Raw genomic sequence first — 18,840 nt, forward strand, 5'->3', positions numbered from 1 at the left:
GTCTGACAGCATCTGCATGCTGATTTAACTCTTTCTAGATTTTACCCAGCTACAGTAAGTAAATATACTATATCTGTTTACAATTTGCAAAGATACCATATGTGTGATATGTCATGTATGTAGGGTACAAACACACACACCGTATACGCAGCAGATACGCAGCAAATCTGCAGTAGATTTGATGGTGCAGATTTGATGCTGTGTTCAGTTATTTAGATCTAATCTGCTGCGTATTTGCTGCGTATTTGTTGCGTATCGCAGCAGTAAATACGCTGCGTATACGGTGTGTGTGTGTGTTTGTACCCTAAAGGAATAAAAAAAAAACTGGGGGGAGGGGGCACATAGTGGCTTTGGCTACCTAGGCATGATGGGAATTGTTGTTTTGTAACAGCTGAAAGGCATGAGTTTGACACCTATGGTAGTATGTCAGAGTATAGGGAGTATAGGTAGTATATGTGGTGGGTGGTTGTGCTACAGGCACAGCATCAGCAGCAGCTGTTACATATCAGCCACTTGTCCAGGTAAATGGCATGGTGTTTAGGAGTGTGGGTGCTGGTGTGTCATGGATTTTTGTGTGACAAGTCAAATATTCATTGCATAGAAATGGCGTCACACGTCCTGTTTTTTTCAGTGAAGAATCACAGCTAAATTATTGACAGGTGTAACCTAAAGAGATCTTACAGCATAATATGCATTCATCCATGCTGCCAGTTGCTGATCACACCAGCAGTGCATACATACAGTCAGTGCTTCTGATGTGTCTTCAGGCCACCAGTGGCCTCCTCCGGCTGTCAGTCGCTCTGGAGGTGGGCTTGAAGATAGAGCAGTGGCCGGAGAGCAGGACAGAAGATCATTGGGTCCTAGACCCGCATCTGTGACACTGTCAGCCCGCAATAAAGAAGGTTTTTTAGGAACACACCAGATCACACTACAGCGCTGAAGGTTTGTATGTACATCTGGTGTAATCAGCAACAGAAAACTAGCATCACAGTTATATGAATATCCCAGAACCAAATATATGCAGATCCGCGCTGTCAGTTTCCCTTACGGGTGCCATCACACACACAGCGTATCTGCAGCGGATTTCTCTCTGCGAAATCCACTGCGGACACTTGCCCATGCATTTCAATGGGCTGACATACTCATAGTGGGATTGTCATCCCGCTGTATGTGAACCCCAGCGCCGTTAACCCCTGTGGCCCTGGAGCATACATCACCTGCTCCAGGCTCCTGCTAGCTTCAGGGCCTCCTCGCGTCTCCCCGCAACGCACTGATTGGCTGAGAGCTGGGAGATGTGGGGAGACGCATGGTTCCGCAGCGGATTTCGCTGCAAATTTGCAGCAAGGAATCCCCTGTGGATACGCTGTGTGTGAAGGCACCCTAAAGGATGAGTGATACATGAGAAAATATGTGCTTGTCTTTGATCTTGACAATATATGGTTCAAAAAAAAAAAAGAGACCAAAAAATCATGTGTGATTTCCGATTCCTAGCTGTTTGTGTGTGGTTTCTGCTACCTGTCTCGGTTGTGCGTATTTTTATGGTGTGGTTGTCACTGTATAGGAATTTTCTTTCACATTGTGGTTTTTATTCAGTAACAGGATGATAATATATTTACTATGTGATGGTAGAGTTCATCATGTGGCAGGATTATTTGGGCCTTTAGAGGGTATTATTGGTAAAACTGATCTTTGAACTGATCTGATTGTTCTGTAATGTAAGGTAACAGTATGGAAGTATGGAAAGGGGTTTTCTAAGCAAAGGGAAAATTTGCAGAAACACAGAGAGAGACCATATTTATCTACCTTGCTGCTAGGCCTTCTGGTCCAAGGTGCGCTCCCGAGGATGTTCTGTATACCTAGAAAACCACTTTAATCTCTACAGAAAGATCATATTTGGTTGGGATATGGTATAGTATACTTCTTTATATATACTGTACACATTCATTTGGGGCCCCTATTTAGCTAAAACCAGCCCTGGCTGCAGTTATCTACACACCATAGACAAGCACTGTACTATCATGGGATTCACAGGATTAAATTAGGTACATAAATCTCCAAACTGTTTGCTACTAAATAAATGCTAAGGCTGGGTTCATATGACCCGCTGTCGTGTGAGTTTGTTATAGCTGAAATGTGGCTATTATATTATTATATTGCATATGACCTGTACTGAGGTCAATCCTGGCAAAGTTGCATTACTCCTATAACCAAAAATCTGTCAGATTTGGACTGTGGGGTGGTTGTCATAGTCGTGTTGTGTTGCAAGCAGTGGCGTAGCTATAGGAGGTCACAGCGGTTGCCATGGTGACCGGTCTCGTTCTGTCACTCTGCGGTTCTCCCGAATCATCTGTGATAATGGCAGCAGGTTCGGGAGGCTGCTCTCTCTCCCTACGCAATTGCTGATACAACTGAATAGACTGTTGGTAGGAGCCCCATGCTCCCTCTCCTGCCTCTGGGACTCCTGGTCAGTGTAATACAGGCTGAGCAATTAGCTCCGTCATCATACAAAGCAGCCAAACCTGACCAGAGGAGGCCAGAGCCCCAGGGAAGAGCAGGAACCTGGACAGGTGAGATGATTATCCCTAGAACTACAAACTCCATCATGCCCTGCTCATGATGGGAGTTTTAGTTTTGCATCCTGGGGCTCTCAAAGTTGCAGAACTACAGCCCCTATAATGCCCTGATGGCAGTTCATGATGGGAGTTGTAGTTATGCAGTCTGTGCCTTTCCATGTTGCAGAAGTACAACCCCCATCATGCCCTGCTGGCAGACATAATGGGAGTTGTAGTTTCCAGCTGGAGAGTTAAAGATAGGAAGACAATGATTAGAAAATGACACAGTACAGTCCATTCATTATAGGGGACAGTGGTGCAAAAAAGAGGGGACACAGTGACAGTTGATTAGGACACGGTGGCACATTAGGGGGCGTCACCTTAAAGCAATTGGAAAAAATATTTTTTGGGCCTCTGACTGCACCTCATTGAATGGGATGGGGGTTGGGGCGGCCCAAGCTAAAATTTTCCACCAGGGCCCATCAGCCTTTAGCTATGCCCCTGGACCCGGTTGTACAACCACTAGTCACATGTATTGGCCTGTAAAAATATGAAACATATCCTCCATGTCTGAACTCACCCTACATCATTCTAAGAGGCCATAAACGCCTATTTCACATCTGATATTGTGGGTGACATGGCAACAGGACTGCAGCGCAATGTGCTCCGATCTGAAACAACAACTTCCATCATGACAACCTGACATATCAGGACACGCTCATGACATCACTCCGACAAGCAGTGACATCACGTAAGTGACATCATTGGTGATGTCATCCCAGGGCCCTATAAAAGAAGGTGCAGAGCCCCAGACTCTCTGTTCTTAGGGACTCACTAGCGATCATACTTTCTGTACTACCTGTGTGTTCTGCCTGCGTATACTGCCAGTTTTATGATTTTATGATTTTTGTCAGTCTATGGAGAGAAAGAAGAGGATTGACAGGGATCTTGCCATTTTTGGCAACCTCCTGTGCTATTTGGTTCCAATCCGGGTGGGTTGTCCACCAGACAACCACTCACCTTCATCAACCCGCTGAGCTGGGGCAATTACATCAGTGACCCGCTCATCTGGGACAACATCACCAGGGGCCTTCAGTGGCTGAACAATTCCATCAGAGAGCAGCCAGGCTGGAAGATTACCACCAACCTGCAGAGGCCCAATTCCACCACTATCAACCTGCAGCGTAGCAACTCCAGCACCATCAAAATGCAGAGTCCAAACAAACCCATTGGGGATCTGCCCAACTGGAATATGAGACCCTGTGACCTCATTTCCATCACCAGCCATCTCCAGCTGCAGTGGATACAGTATCTACAATAAACCTTTTACATGGAATAAACCACCTAAATAGTGTGGTTTACTGAGCATCTGCGCCCATATGAAGCCAGGACTCTATGGTCCAGGAGCCCGCCGTGGCCCGTTTTCAATACATGGTGTATGTGTGATATATGTATACTATATGTTATATGCTTGGTGTACGTATGATATATGTATACTGTATATTATATGCCTGGTGTACATATGATATATGTATACTGTATGTTATATGCTTGGTGTACGTATGGTATATGTATACTGTATGTTATATGCTTGGTGTACGTATGATATATGCATACTGTATGTTCTATGCTAGGTGTATGTTACACACATGTGTAATGCTAAGTTCAGATTTCCACCAGAGTTCTGTCGGAGCGTCCATTCGCTACAGAAAGGAGCTGGACAATCAAGAATGATACATTTCCACCTTATGTCCCTTTATTTTGGATTAACTTATATATATATATATATATATATATATATATATATATAGTGTGGACCCTGGCGTTTATTACCACAAAGGAACAGATTTTGCACAAAGTGGTTGTTAGGAATGTGACTTTGCGCTCCTCAGTCCGTGCCGGGCGGCCGAGGAAGCGCTGAATTTCTGTCTGTGTTTGCACTGAATGAACTGTGTTTTACTTTCCAGCCACACCTGCCTTGCCTGTCAGACTTCTGGCAGTGCAGGGGTTACTGCACTGCTAGATCTGTTCAGCTGAGCTTGGTGCTGGGATCAGAGCTGGTCCAATCAGCTGCTGGACCTAGTCTCTGATCCAGGATAAAAAGCAGTCAGATCCTCAGTTCCCTGCTGGTTATTAGTTGTTTCTAGTCCCAGCTCCCCTGCTCCTTTCCCAGCGTTCCCCTGTCCTAATCCCCTTGCTATTGCTCTACCCGTGTTCTGACCTCTTGCCTGCCATTTGACTATCCGCTCTCCTTCTGATTTTGTACTGCGTTGTCTGTTTGGTTTTGACCCTGCTAGTTGACTATCCTCTATTGTGTTTCGTTTGTCTGTCTACGTTTTGTGTATTCACCTACGCAGTGTAGGGACCGACTCCGTGGTTGTCCGCGACCGTTTAGGGTCGACTGAGGCAAGTAGGCAGGTGACAGTGGGTGGGTTCAGATCTAGGGCCCACTGTCTCTTGTCTTGTCTACTCCTGCCAGTCATGACAGTGGTTTACTCAAAAATGTGTGCTTTTTGCCAATGTACATCCTTTTTACCTGGTGGACCGGCAAGCTGGCACAGCAATTTATCATGGATTTGCATATATGCACCTGTAGAATATGGTCTTCCACCTTTCTGCACTCTGCTACCTGTCTGAGGCATTGCTACTGTGTGATGGCAGAATGGGGGATAATATTGGTATTTTGCTTAGTGGTTTTTATTCCGTAACAGTATGGTGCCCCTATCGATCAGCTGTTTGGTGCCTGCACTACAGTGAGCACAGAACCAAAACCAGTTGGTTCTGCTCCCTATAGCAGCTACTGCAGTAACCAATGTCACCGCTACACAGAGAGCAGAGCCAAATGGTTCTGGCTTTATTCTCACTGTACTGTGGGCGCTAAACAGCTGATCGACAAGGTGTCTGGGTTCAGCACCACCACACCACCACCAATCAATAATTAATAGCCTATCCTGTGGACTGGCTATCAGTTGTTTTATCCTGAAAAATCCCTTTAACTATTACTATGTTGTGGTACAATAGTTGAGCACTTGGGGCCCCACTTTTAAATTTTGCCCAGGGCCACACACAGTCCAAAATCAGCCCTGAGTACAGCACTCTACTCATTCTGCTGGCTCTACAGATAGAGGACAAGTAAGTTTAAATTGAGAAACCTCTTTAATCTTGCACAGGCTGCTCCTTCTTCCTTTCCCCTTGACAATGGACACTAGAGGGTCCCCTGGGCATCACACTCACAGTATTCTTCCATGCCTGCTGTTTGCAGATGCTCCTTTGTTTGCAGCCAAGGGTCAGCACTGTGCTTTACACTGCATGTGTAGGGAGCTAGACACTAGATACCCCCGTCCTATCATTCTCTTGAATCTCAAAGATAAACACACACTTTTAACATGATAAGCAGACAGTAGTAAGTGCTGCTCAGTTTGACAGGTAGGGGGAAGGACATCCTGCAGCACAGTAGAGACAGAAGATCTGCCGACTTGTACTGCTTCTGCTGGGATGTTACTTGTACATACAGTTCTATTGCTATTACATGCACCAACAGCAAGTGAGAGAAATGGTGTGTGTGTGGGGGGGGGGGATGGGGGGGTAAGGCGAAGAGAGCAGCGGTCTGTTGCTGCTGCTCCTGTTACGCAGTGTATTGGGCAGCAGACTGTCATTATCATTATTGTTTTAATAAAACATGCTGAAAGACAACAATCAGCTGACGCCGCGCATGTTGGCTGATCGTTGCCTTTTAACATGAGCTATTACACCAAACAATTATCGTAGGAATTACTGTCATGACAGATGGCTGGAGAGATCGTAACCTGATGCTGCATTGAACTTGCGACAGCCTGTGACAGGCCCATCAAACAATAAGTTTATCTACGTTGAGGCCATCGTAAGTCGGGAGAACTGTATATGTAAATATGTGCTTTTTGTAACATTTTTCTCACAGTGCTCAATAGAGGTTCTTGAATGATATAATGATAAAAACTCAAATAGAAGGAAAACAAAAACTCCATTAGAACCGTATGTACTATATCACACTATTTTGAGAGGAAAAAAAGCCACAAAAATAAAAATATGGACAGAAGCTTCCATGAGCTTGCAAAAGCCATGCAAAAGTAAGGCCTCAGTCACACATCCAAAAAATTTGTCCATAATTGCAGAGGATCCACAACTACAGACAAACTTTAAACCAAGAGGATTTTGGGCGCCTATTTACACATCTGCAATTTTTGCAGATCCGTGAATAGGCAGTGATCCGTGCCGGAAAAAAAAAGAACATGTGGCAATGCGGATCCACCATTGCAGATGTCTAGAACACAATTGCAGCTGTCTAGAACAGTGCTTCTTAAAGCGACTCTGTACCCACAATCTGACCCCCCAAACCACTTGTACCTTCAGATAGCTGCTTTTAATCCAAGATCTGTCCTGGGGTCCGTTCGGCAGGGGATGCAGTTATTGTCATAAAACAACTTTTAATCCGGCAGCGCTGTGTCTAACGGCCGGGGCTTACATTTGTATATGCATTAGGCTGACACAACCTCTCTGTCCTTTCCCTTTCCCCACCCTCCTCATCATTAGGAATGATCCAGGCAGATTGCTTCCTATTCCCCACCTGTGTGCATAATGAATGGGCTGGATTGTTAAGACACCTGTGCAAAGCTCAAACAGCAGTAAATGTTCCTGGATCATTCCTAATGATGAGGAGGGTGGGGAGGAAGGACGGAGAGGTGGTGCCAGCCTAATGCATATACAAATGTAAGCCCCGGCCGTTAGACACAGCACTGCTGGATTAAAAGTTGTTTTTATGACAATAACTGCATCACCTGCCGAACGGACCCCAGGACAGATCTTGGATTAAAAGCAGCTATCCGAAGGTACAAGTGGTTTGGGGGGGACAGATTGTGGGTACAGAGTCGCTTTAATTCCAGTCTTCATGATCCACCAACAGGTCATGTATTGAGGATATCCCATACAAAGAACACCTGTGATAATACCTGATGCACTGAATATAATTTTATCACCTGTGAATTACTATGGAAATCCTCAAAACATGACCTGTCGGTGGGCCATGGGGACTGGAATTAAGAAGCACAGGTCTAGAATGTAGTCTGTGAATCGCGGACTACAACAGAGGCACAGTGCTGTCTGCAGTTGTGGACGTGTGAATCTAGCTTAAGTTTGAAGGAAGCCTGATTGCAATGAGCTTCCATACCATATGTAGTCCATAGACAATAGTGGTGGTGTGGGGGAAAAAAATCCCCTTACAACTCCCATTTAGGATTGCAGTGCTATGCAGGGGTCTTATCCTGAATGTCTGCCTACTTAAAAAAAAAACAAAAAAAAAAACAAGCAGCCAAAACTTCACTCTGGCCCTGGGGAGCAGAGACTAAGGGCCCTATTACACGAGACGATTATTGTGCGAAAAATCGTTAAATCGTTCGTACTTAAACGATAATCGTTCTGTGTAATTGCAGGCAACCATCAAAAAATCGTTTGTATGTTGTTGATCGTTGATTCAAATCTGAACCTAAAATTCTGGTTAATCGTTCGCTGTAATTCCACGTTCGTTCACTCAAGTTCCGCATTTGTTCACTAATCATTCAGTGTAAGTGCACATTGTGCGTTGTTTTGCTGGGATCAGAAGGAATAAACAATCATAGTAACGATCGTAACTAACGATTATCGTTCTGTGTAAGGGTCCATTTACACAGAAAAATTATCTGACAGATTATCTGCCAAAGATTTGAAGCCAAATCCAGGAACAGATTATAAACAGAGAGCAGGTCATAAAGGAAAGCCTGAGATTCCGCCTCTTTTAAAATCCATTCCTGGCTTTGGCTTCTAATCTTTGGCAGATAATCTGTCAGATAATCTTTCTGTGTAAATGAGCCCTAATGGTGAACAATTTCAGGTTAACGATAAACAATCTAGTTTGCGATCATTTATCATTAGTCGTTAATTGTTAAAAATCGCTCCGTGTAAAAGGACCCTAAGGTAGGTATGAGGAACCTTACCTGGTCTGGTACTTTGGCTGGGCTCCAAAGATCCTGTGTGCAGATGGGAGAGTATTTGAAAAGGTCAATCATTACTGCACCACTACAACAATCTATACTTTATGCCAGAGTAGCCAGAGAGAAGCCTCTCAAGTAATGGATACAAAAAAAGCTAACTGAAGTTTCAAAAAAAAAAAAAAAAAAAAGCATCTAAAAGGACTGTGAGAAACAAGATTATTTGGTCTGATAAAACCAAAATTTTACTTTTTGTCCTCAATTCTAAGCTGCTGCTGCCCTAGGCACTAAACCTGAAGACGCCCGATCTTGGGGAGGGTGGGGAGCATGGTTTCTGCCACATGCATTTCTCTACATGTAGAAACATTGTCTGAATTGCGTTTTTCATAGTTTTTGACTGCTTAAAACATTAACAAATTTCCTCATAGAATCAATGATAAGAGCAATCTGCATATTGTCAGAGGGAATTCTCACCACAGGATTGGTAGATCGTTAGGTGAGAGGAATGAGTTAATCCATCCAAAGTTTGAAAGAAACAATAAGACTTTTTCTCATGGAACTTTCACTGAACTTGTTCAAGGATGCTGGTCTCGAGATTATGGAACTCTCCTATGTGACTGAACCTGTTCCCAGCAGATAATAAATGTTATTCTATAATTCTCATAAGCAGATAACAAATGTTTTTTAGCATCCTTATGTATGTATCAACATCCTTATGTAAACAATTTATCTGTCAAAATATATCCATAGTTATAAGTTTTTTGAAGTTGATGACGTGTATAGTGTATGACTTTGCATTTTACATTCATATCCATTGGTTTTTTCTGTATAAACAAAGGTGGGTTCTCAGAGATAGTTGGAACATTGCTTACCTAAGAATGTTTTGTCTCAAGAACTATTTCCCTCAGAGACATGTTTATCAGTGTTCAAGGCCATTCTCAGAGGAAAGTTGCCTGTCTGTTACAGTGGGAATAATGTGAAAGTATCATTGCACAAAATGTGTTATTCTAACCTTTTTGAATAATAATAATGGATACTAATATAGATGCTATTGCGCATGACTGAATATCTAAATCACTAGCACCGCCTCATCTATGTCTTATTAGCATTTGTTACCACCCTATATTTTATCTGTCTATAAAATGTGATCACCATAATAAAACTTGGGCCCATTTACACCAGACTTGTTTGCAAGATACGTTGTCTGTGTCTTCATTCTAAGTGCATGGTGTGGGAGAGGGGATCCGGACCCATTCTCCAACTTAATTAGGAGACAGCCAACAACAGTAGGCCTTCTTTGGGAAGGCACCTCGACATTATTGGCGCCCTTTGAACAGGGACACGCCCATTACATCGGGAGATCGGATGACCTGCACTGCTGTACCAGGGGAGAGAGAGGTGAACAAGGAGACCACAAAACCTGGCCAGGTAAGAGTAAAAATTTGTTTACTCTTTTCTGTGCTCTCCTCCTTCACATCTTTCTTACCTACCTCTGCAGAGTAAGTTATCAAAGTGAACTCACGATAGGCGTGTTAATTTGAACTTTGTTCTCCTCTTGTTGGCTGTTTTATGTCTGTTTGTCCTAACCTGTGAGGGATAGTATATAGTAGGCGAAGAATTGCTCATTCAGGCTAAAACTGTTACTCAGGGCCCGGCCGTGGTTGTCACACAGGTCCTCATAAACACGGAGCGTTGTGCGGTGGGAACAGTGCCAGTGCTAAAACCACCTTGGAATGAGCCTAGTAGCCTAACTATACAAGGACGCTGGACAGTGGTCTGGTTGTTTCCAAGGGAAAGATCTGTGATATGCCTATTACTGTCCTCTGTATACTTGGGGTAACTTGTTTTGCAATCTACATAGCAGCAAGAGTGTATTTCAACATAAGAGAAGGAAGCCCTGAACCGTGGAATATTCTAAGTCCCAGCTTTTGGTAGTGATCCGTGGTCATAAGTGTACAGGACACAAGAAAGAAAATCATCAGTTGATCATTCTGGGTGCCTCCTGTTATACGTACAGGACACAAGAAAGAAAATCATCAGTTGATCATTCTGGGTGCCTCCTGTTATACGATCACGAAGTAATATAAAATGGGACACACAGAATCAAAAGGGGTTTCTGCAACCCACATAGTGACCTGCCGATATGGCAAAGAACAAGCAAAAAGGGCAAAAGCAATGTTGAAATATTTTAACATCCAACACGATGCTGTTTTTAACCCCAATACTTGGACTAAAGTCCAAGAAACAAGGGGAGGATTAATAATTGATAATGGGTGGACATGTCATGTGCCGGTTACAAGCAATATCTAGATAAGACAGAATATTGTAGTGTGTGTGGCAGACCCAAGCCACATCATTATGTTACACCACGGTACCCAGTTTATATCTGTATACAAACCCCAGATCCTGCGAAAAGCCAACCTACCTCCAATGGTGGCGTATAGACCCTTTGTTCTGCAGGAATCTTCCCTTTGGTCGGCTGTTGAAGTAGTTACTTTGATTTAAAGTGCCCCTTACCTGATAGTAAGACCAATGCCTTTTGTGGAGGTGGCAGCCTAACCTCAAATAGTGTACATTGCCATGTAAGTGTCTAAGTACAAAGCCACGTACTCAGACAAGGAGAACAGTCCAGCTCATTGCTACATACAGTACTGAGAGAGCTGAAGAGGTTAATTAATGCTGCGTAGTGAAGCAGCATACAAAGTACATAATGTGTGTTATTTGTTATGTTTTGTACAAGGCCATCAACCAGCTCTGAGGGCTGCAGATCACATGCAAGCAGCATTAGGAGAAAAAAAGAATCAGAGCTGTTAGTGTAATGTAATGTATGCTCCTACATTATATACTGTTGTATTTCAGCCAGTCTTACTAAGCTGGTGTTCCCCTTTAGAAGTATGTTACGTGTTACAAAATGTTGATCATTTTCTGTTGTCCCGACCGTGGAACATTTGCTTATTTAGCTACGCCACTTTTCTGTAATCAGCCCTCAAAGATGGCGACTGAAAGCCAACCACTCCCCATATCATCCACGTCTGTATTATAATTGTGACGTCTCAAAACCATGCCCTAAGCCAACACCCCTATATCCGGTTATCTAGTCCGGTGGCCATTTTAACTCCTGGCATTTCTGTCCTCCGCCCATACTGCTTAGTGTCACTGAGGGGGCGGGCACAGGATTCTCCGATAGAGTCTAACAACTGTTTTGCACATTTATTAATGAATATTATTACCTGATGGAGAAGAAAGTTAGACAAAGGTATATTGTAAGCAGATTTTCTTTAAGTGTGTGTCCCCAACGTATGATATTTCTAAGGAGTAGTAACTTACTACTGTAATATATATTTCTATGTAACTTTATTTAACAAGTGTTTTTATATATATATATATATATATATATATATATATATATATATATATATATATGTGTACACATCTATCCTAATAAGTATGTGTGCCACTGTCCAAGGTTACAGTCTGGTGCATAAGAGCACAGCGCTGATATCTTCTGTAACTTCAAGGATGTTAGAAAAAAAAACTTCCAAGAAGTTTTAACTCTTGTATCTATGATTTCACTGCTCAAGGTTAGAAGTGAAGTGAGGTTACAGAGTGTTCTGTTTACTGATAAGAGCAGCGGATTGAAGGAATATTCATTTCAGCTGATTTATTTACTTTTTTTAATCAAAAGAAGGTTAATATGGGACAAGTGTACAATGTTTAATTGTTTTTTTAATGTCTTTATTTTTAGGGTTATGGCAGACTAGCTCATGAATATATATGTATTGTTTTATCCCTAGTAAAGCCAAACCCATATCCATGGCTCCAGTCTGCACTCCTCATGCCCCCCAATATATATATATATTTTGTGTATAGAAATGGGAGCAGCCCATTTTAATGGAGTAGCCAATTTTGATATTTTAAATTGTGAAAGATGAAAATGTAATTGAAAGCCCAAATATTAATGAAAGTTTAAAAGTTTTCATTGTAGATTATCCCAGACTTTTCAAGATGGATGACACAAGACGCAAGGATATATGTTACCGCCATGCAGAGTGACGTTCCACTGCAGAAACCGCTCCTGCTATAAGCTGGAGGTGAGGACAATCACTGAGACATGTAGGATGGTTGAAGGTAACTGTGCAGATGTCTATATGAAGCCCACCATTATGGGTTAATTGGCAAATTAGAGATTTGTTTGGTCCCTGGGCTTACCAAAAACACTTGTAGAAAAAAACTGTTCAAAGAAGAAGAAAATCCGCCATAGAGCGGCTGACGCAACGTTCACGCAGACAAACCCTGATGCCAAAAAGGATGATGGATGAAGCTGGTGATGCTGTGGTTTCTGTGCTCTTCCCAAGGTAACAGCGTACAAAGCGTACAAGGGAATGGGGAGATGTTTCCAGTCTCTTCCTGAGGTAACCGTACATAGTGTACAGGTGGAGGAGGAGATGTGGATCTGTTTGTTTTTAAGTCTTTTCCAGAAACAATCAGCAACAAGCTGTGAGACCAGCGGATGGAGAGGAGGTACAGGGTAAAGATGGCGTCAGACAGTAAGTAACTGTGTTTGCCGCCTGCCTTGTATTCCACTGTAAGTTGTCTGACAAAACCAGCAGAAGGAAGCCATGTGTAATGTGGTGTAGTATCCTCACATTGGGCGGCCCAGGGGACAACAAATATAGCAGAGAGGGTTGTGTAGGGCTGTATTATCTACACCTGTCATAACCTACTGTAAGTAACACCGTAAAGTGCCTGTCTGCATAGTCTGTCATTTTCCTGCCTGTTTCAGGGAATGTAAGTGGACGTCATCCAGCTGCCACAGGTGGCCTATATAGGTATGTCCTTGTCTGTATTGGTGTCTTCTTTACAGGTCAGCCAAAGCTATGGGAGACAACAAAGCCAATGTCTGAGGTGATACTAGTGGCCTTAAAAGAAGCGATATAACTGAGGCCAAGAGTCCAAGTGTCTGTAAAGAGGCCTGTCAGTCAAAAGATGGGTTTAAGGATAAAGGATCCATACCAATGCTACTATTACAAAAAGGATCATATGATATATTATTCTAAAAAGGCTTTGAAACCTTAGGTGATGTATCATTTACACTTTGCTTTTATTTCTATGGTGGTTATCTTATGTGTAATATATGATGATCTCAGTCAGACAAGAGACAATTCAGTAGGATCCAAATATTATATCGGTAATAAGCGCCCAGTTACTTCATATTATTGGTCTATGTATTATACTATATGATTATGTACAGGAAGAGATGTGACCATGCGACCAGTCATTAGTCCTGTGTGATCTAATCATAAAGACGTTTTCTAGGTGCAAAATGAAGTAAAAAGACTAAAAAGAAGTGGAAATTTTGAGAATCCCATACTGAAGATTGTGAATTCACTATCTGGTTATTATAAGTGAATCTAGTGGTTACATAGTAGGTCACATTGTGGAGATTTTATTGCATTTATCTGTTATGCTGTTTTTGGTTTATGTATCAATGAACTTTTTATTTTAATTTTGCCATGAGATAAGATTTGCTCACATCTAAACTTTCCTTTTTCAGAAACTTTTTAAAGTCCTTGTTATAGAGTCACGTCTGTTATATACAGTGATAAGACAATAAGGTTTGGTTATTTTGATAAAATCCGGAGAGGTATTTGTCATATATATATGTTATTTTGGGTATTGATAATAAGCTTTTATTTGTTTTGTTGTAACTAAGCTGTATATTTATGTATACTGTACAGACTCACCCATTGTTTAGTATTTTCTTTCGGTTATTGCAGACCTACCTATCTCATCTGCTGTAAGTTTGTTCCGCCATCTATAACTTTCAACAAATTTTTTAGTACTTTATTTCTGTATCTTATGGTGATGCAAACTTGGGACAAATTAGTTGAAGCCACAGACTATTTAGATGATCAGATATTTGACATACTGGATATACTCAATACCTCAGTAGCAGTGCAGAGGCAACTTAACCAGCACACTGTGGTGCTTGATTTTCTGACTGCTACTCAAGGGGGGATGTGTCAGACCAGGATAAATGGTGGTCAGGGGCATTAGCTAGCTTAAATCCTGCAAATTGGTTCAATGGTATGGGAGGATGGTTCATGGGAATACTACAAACAGTTTTTCAGATCATGTTGTTTCTTTTATTGGTCTATTGTGTAATCAAAGGATTATGCTGTTGTTGTCAGAAAGTTACAAAGACTAAATCTTATACTCTATAAGTAATGATGTTTGTTTCTTTTCCTTCTAGATTGGCGTTATGATAAGGAAATCTCTTGGAGGAGGATATGCCCATGTGGCTCTAGGTGATGGTGTTGGACCTAGAAGCATCCGCACCCTGACAACCCTCGCCGGTCAGAGAGTGTTTAGGGTACATACTGGGATTTAATCCTGTCCAGGACCCAGATTTCTTCATCATCGCCAAAAAGGGGGGACACTGAGAGGAATGAGTTAATCCATCCAAAGTTTGAAAGAAACAATAAGACTTTTTCTCATGGAACTTTCACTGAACTTGTTCAAGGATGCTGGTCTCGAGATTATGGAACTCTCCTATGTGACTGAACCTGTTCCCAGCAGATAATAAATGTTATTCTATAATTCTCATAAGCAGATAACAAATGTTTTTTAGCATCCTTATGTATGTATCAACATCCTTATGTAAACAATTTATCTGTCAAAATATATCCATAGTTATAAGTTTTTTGAAGTTGATGACGTGTATAGTGTATGACTTTGCATTTTACATTCATATCCATTGGTTTTTTCTGTATAAACAAAGGTGGGTTCTCAGAGATAGTTGGAACATTGCTTACCTAAGAATGTTTTGTCTCAAGAACTATTTCCCTCAGAGACATGTTTATCAGTGTTCAAGGCCATTCTCAGAGGAAAGTTGCCTGTCTGTTACAGTGGGAATAATGTGAAAGTATCATTGCACAAAATGTGTTATTCTAACCTTTTTGAATAATAATAATGGATACTAATATAGATGCTATTGCGCATGACTGAATATCTAAATCACTAGCACCGCCTCATCTATGTCTTATTAGCATTTGTTACCACCCTATATTTTATCTGTCTATAAAATGTGATCACCATAATAAAACTTGGGCCCATTTACACCAGACTTGTTTGCAAGATACGTTGTCTGTGTCTTCATTCTAAGTGCATGGTGTGGGAGAGGGGATCCGGACCCATTCTCCAACTTAATTAGGAGACAGCCAACAACAGTAGGCCTTCTTTGGGAAGGCACCTCGACATTAGGTAATAGCTCCAGGGTCACATTTACCACCGCCACACCAGACCTGAACAATACCGCCATGCTATCACTGGATAACACCGTCACACCAGACCTGACCAATACCACCATACTGTGACTGGATAACACCACCATACCAGACCTGACCAATACCACCATACTGTGACTGTCCCAGCACTTTCAGCTGCTGGGACAGGGAGACAGGGTTGAGTAAAATCTGAATGGAGCAAAGTACAGAGATACTCTTAAAAAATGCTGATCAATAACAGGGCCGATTCTAGCTTTTCTGCTGCCTGGGGCAAAAGCTGAAATGGATGCGGGTGGGTGCAATATATAAGGGAAACATCTTTCACATGTAACAGGTTTTACAACTAAAGAGCACAGCATAAATAGCAGCTGCTCCAGCACATCTTGGAAACAAACCAGTCAATCACCTGAGACACTGACACACACAAACACACACCACTGATATAGATATATACCCACACACACACATAGATACAGCACTTGCAGCTCACAGTCTTCCTCTCTCTCTCTCTTTGTGCTGTCAGGCCGATCACTCCACACTGTCAGTTTCAGAACCTTTGAGCTGGGGGAAACTACTTTATTCTTCCACAAGGCCGCAACTAAGTGTGAAAAAAGTGAAAGGCTCAGAAGACTTTCTAAATGTATTGTATACTACTAAGGAGAAACGCATTGTATCAGTTGTACAAATCATTCCATACAGTTTTTTTTTTTTTTTTTTCGGTGATCTCTCTCTCTAATAGGTTGGTTAAATATGGCAAAGAAGAAACTGGAATCCTTCAGCTCATATAAAATTCAAATTTATTGTAGAAACTCTTAAAAGGCAATGCCGATGCGTTCCGAGCCAACTTGACCCTTAGTCATGGCATCTATACAAAATACACAGACAGGGTATTAGTATACAATACAAGACAAGGTTAAAAACATCTATATATGTGTCACTGAAGTTATTATTAGAAGTCACAGAGACGTACAACTAGATGGAGGGAGACCCATATTATGGAAAAGGACAAGTATGCCTGATTGCCTGCTTAACTAAATTGAGACACTAATAAAAATGTATATATATATATATATATATATATATATATATGCCCCATATTTGAATGAATATTGGGAGCATGGCTTTAACATGGATAGTTATGATTGTTCTCCATACACAGTACTAGACAAACAGACAGTATCGCTGCATCTATCAAAAATAAGAATAAACAATAAGTATTGGGCATATATATATATATATATATATATATATATATATATATATATACACGTATACATTATTTTGATTGGTGTCTCAATTTAGTTAAGCAGGCAATCAGGCATACTTGTCCTTTTCCATAATATGGGTCTCCCTCCATCTAGTTGTACGTCTCTGTGACTTCTAATCATAACTTCAGTGACACATGTATTCATGTTTTTAACCTTGTCTTGTATACTAATACCGTGTCTGTGTATATTGTATAGATGCCATGACTAAGGGCCAAGTTGGCTTAAAACACGTCGGAAACGCCTTTTAAGAGTTTCTACAATAAATTTTAATTTTATATGAGCTATAGGATTCCAGTTTCTTCTTTGCTATTATACCCCGGAATCCAGGGGGCATACCTTCGTGCTCAAAGTGTGCAAGGATATGTAAGAAAGCACAAACACATTTCGCTGGGCGCTGACCACACCTGGTTAAATATGGAGCCTAGTAAGTTTTTTTGAAAATAGTGACTGATGGGAACACAATCTATGTATAATACTGCAGACTATATATTGGTGCTATATAAGAAGCAAAAAAAGAAATAAATACAAAAGTTTAGTGCTGTTACATTTAAAGAGGACTTGTCACCCCCGAGAATGACTGGTGAGTCCTACGCTCCGTCATTCTCTATGAGCGTTGGACTCATCTCAGGAGCGTGCACGCCGGGCTTCGGGCGCTGATATCTCAGTCACCCAACCGGATCAAGAAGCGGGACCCGGCGGGATCAGGTACGTATAAGGTGCTCTAGCGGGGGGTCGGGAGCTTGTCACCCCGGCACGGGGGGTGACAGGTTCCCTTTAAATAAAAATGTAATATAGACCTATATATCCACTTTCCTTTTCTGTGAAAAAAAAAATATAAGGCCATGGACAGATTTGATTTTGATATTAATTTCTTCCCTAGTGTTTGCCTTTTTGAAAAACACATGTGATTCTTTGATCATGTGATTTATCTATTTCTCAATAAAGTGTGGAAAAAAAAAAAGTACACAAAAAAACTAAACAGGACAAATATTTACATACCTTCAAAACTTAATGTTCTGGGGGGAAAATAGACAAAAAATACATAATAAGAATTGACTAGATAGGATCATTACCAATAATTTGTAACTACAGTTTTGTCATCGAAGTTATGAGCATTAACGTTACTGGTGAATTATATATAGACTTCACCATAATTTATTTACATTCTGTCTGATCCAGGCATATCACAAGTACATCAAATATATTAAATCAGAATTTACCTACAGATCCCACGGCACAGAGTCACTGCAATGGTTTGATTGCAATAGGCTGTACTAATTCCAGTCATTTATATATCAAGCCTGTTAATAATTAACTCCAGTGGTTGAAGCACCTTTGAATTGTGCCCAAGACTGTAGCTTAGTATGATTAACAAAATATTCCTGCCTAATCAAGCACAAATCTTAGGCCTCTTCAGCACTTTCTTAATACATAGGAATTCTGCATTCTTACTAGCCCAGCACAAATCTATAACCAGAGCCTTAAAAGTATCCCTGTCATTTGGAAAAACTGTTATGTCAGACATGTTAAAAGTTTTGATAGTTTGGGGTCTAAGAGTTTAGACCACAATTGATCTCTAAATATCGCTGGGAGAAGCACACAAGAGTGGGTCACACTCCCCCAATAGCAGTGACCTCCATCCAGCTCATAATGGAGCCTGTCTACCTGTCTAGTGTATCAATCAGGTCATTGCTGTATTACTCTGGTCCACAGTAGACCAGTTGTACAGATTACA

At 41.4% G+C, this 18,840-nt stretch overlaps 1 protein-coding gene across 3 annotated transcripts in view; it reads right to left on the minus strand.

The window, feature by feature from the left end:
• Nucleotides 1–18,363, minus strand: part of RGN (regucalcin) — a 32,316-nt gene extending 13,953 nt beyond the window's left edge. Inside the window, exon 1 of one of the 3 annotated variants that reach the window (XM_069970826.1) lies at nt 18,326–18,363. The gene's annotated coding sequence lies outside the window, so the exon portion shown is untranslated. Of the gene's footprint in view, nt 1–1,803; nt 1,894–18,325 lie in introns of those variants that run through there. The other 2 variants (XM_069970829.1, XM_069970830.1) reach the window with 2 other exon arrangements.
• Nucleotides 18,364–18,840: the final 477 nt, after the last annotated feature.

Source organism: Dendropsophus ebraccatus, chromosome 5 (assembly GCF_027789765.1).
Source record: "Dendropsophus ebraccatus isolate aDenEbr1 chromosome 5, aDenEbr1.pat, whole genome shotgun sequence".
Classification (NCBI taxonomy): Eukaryota; Metazoa; Chordata; class Amphibia; order Anura; family Hylidae; genus Dendropsophus; species Dendropsophus ebraccatus.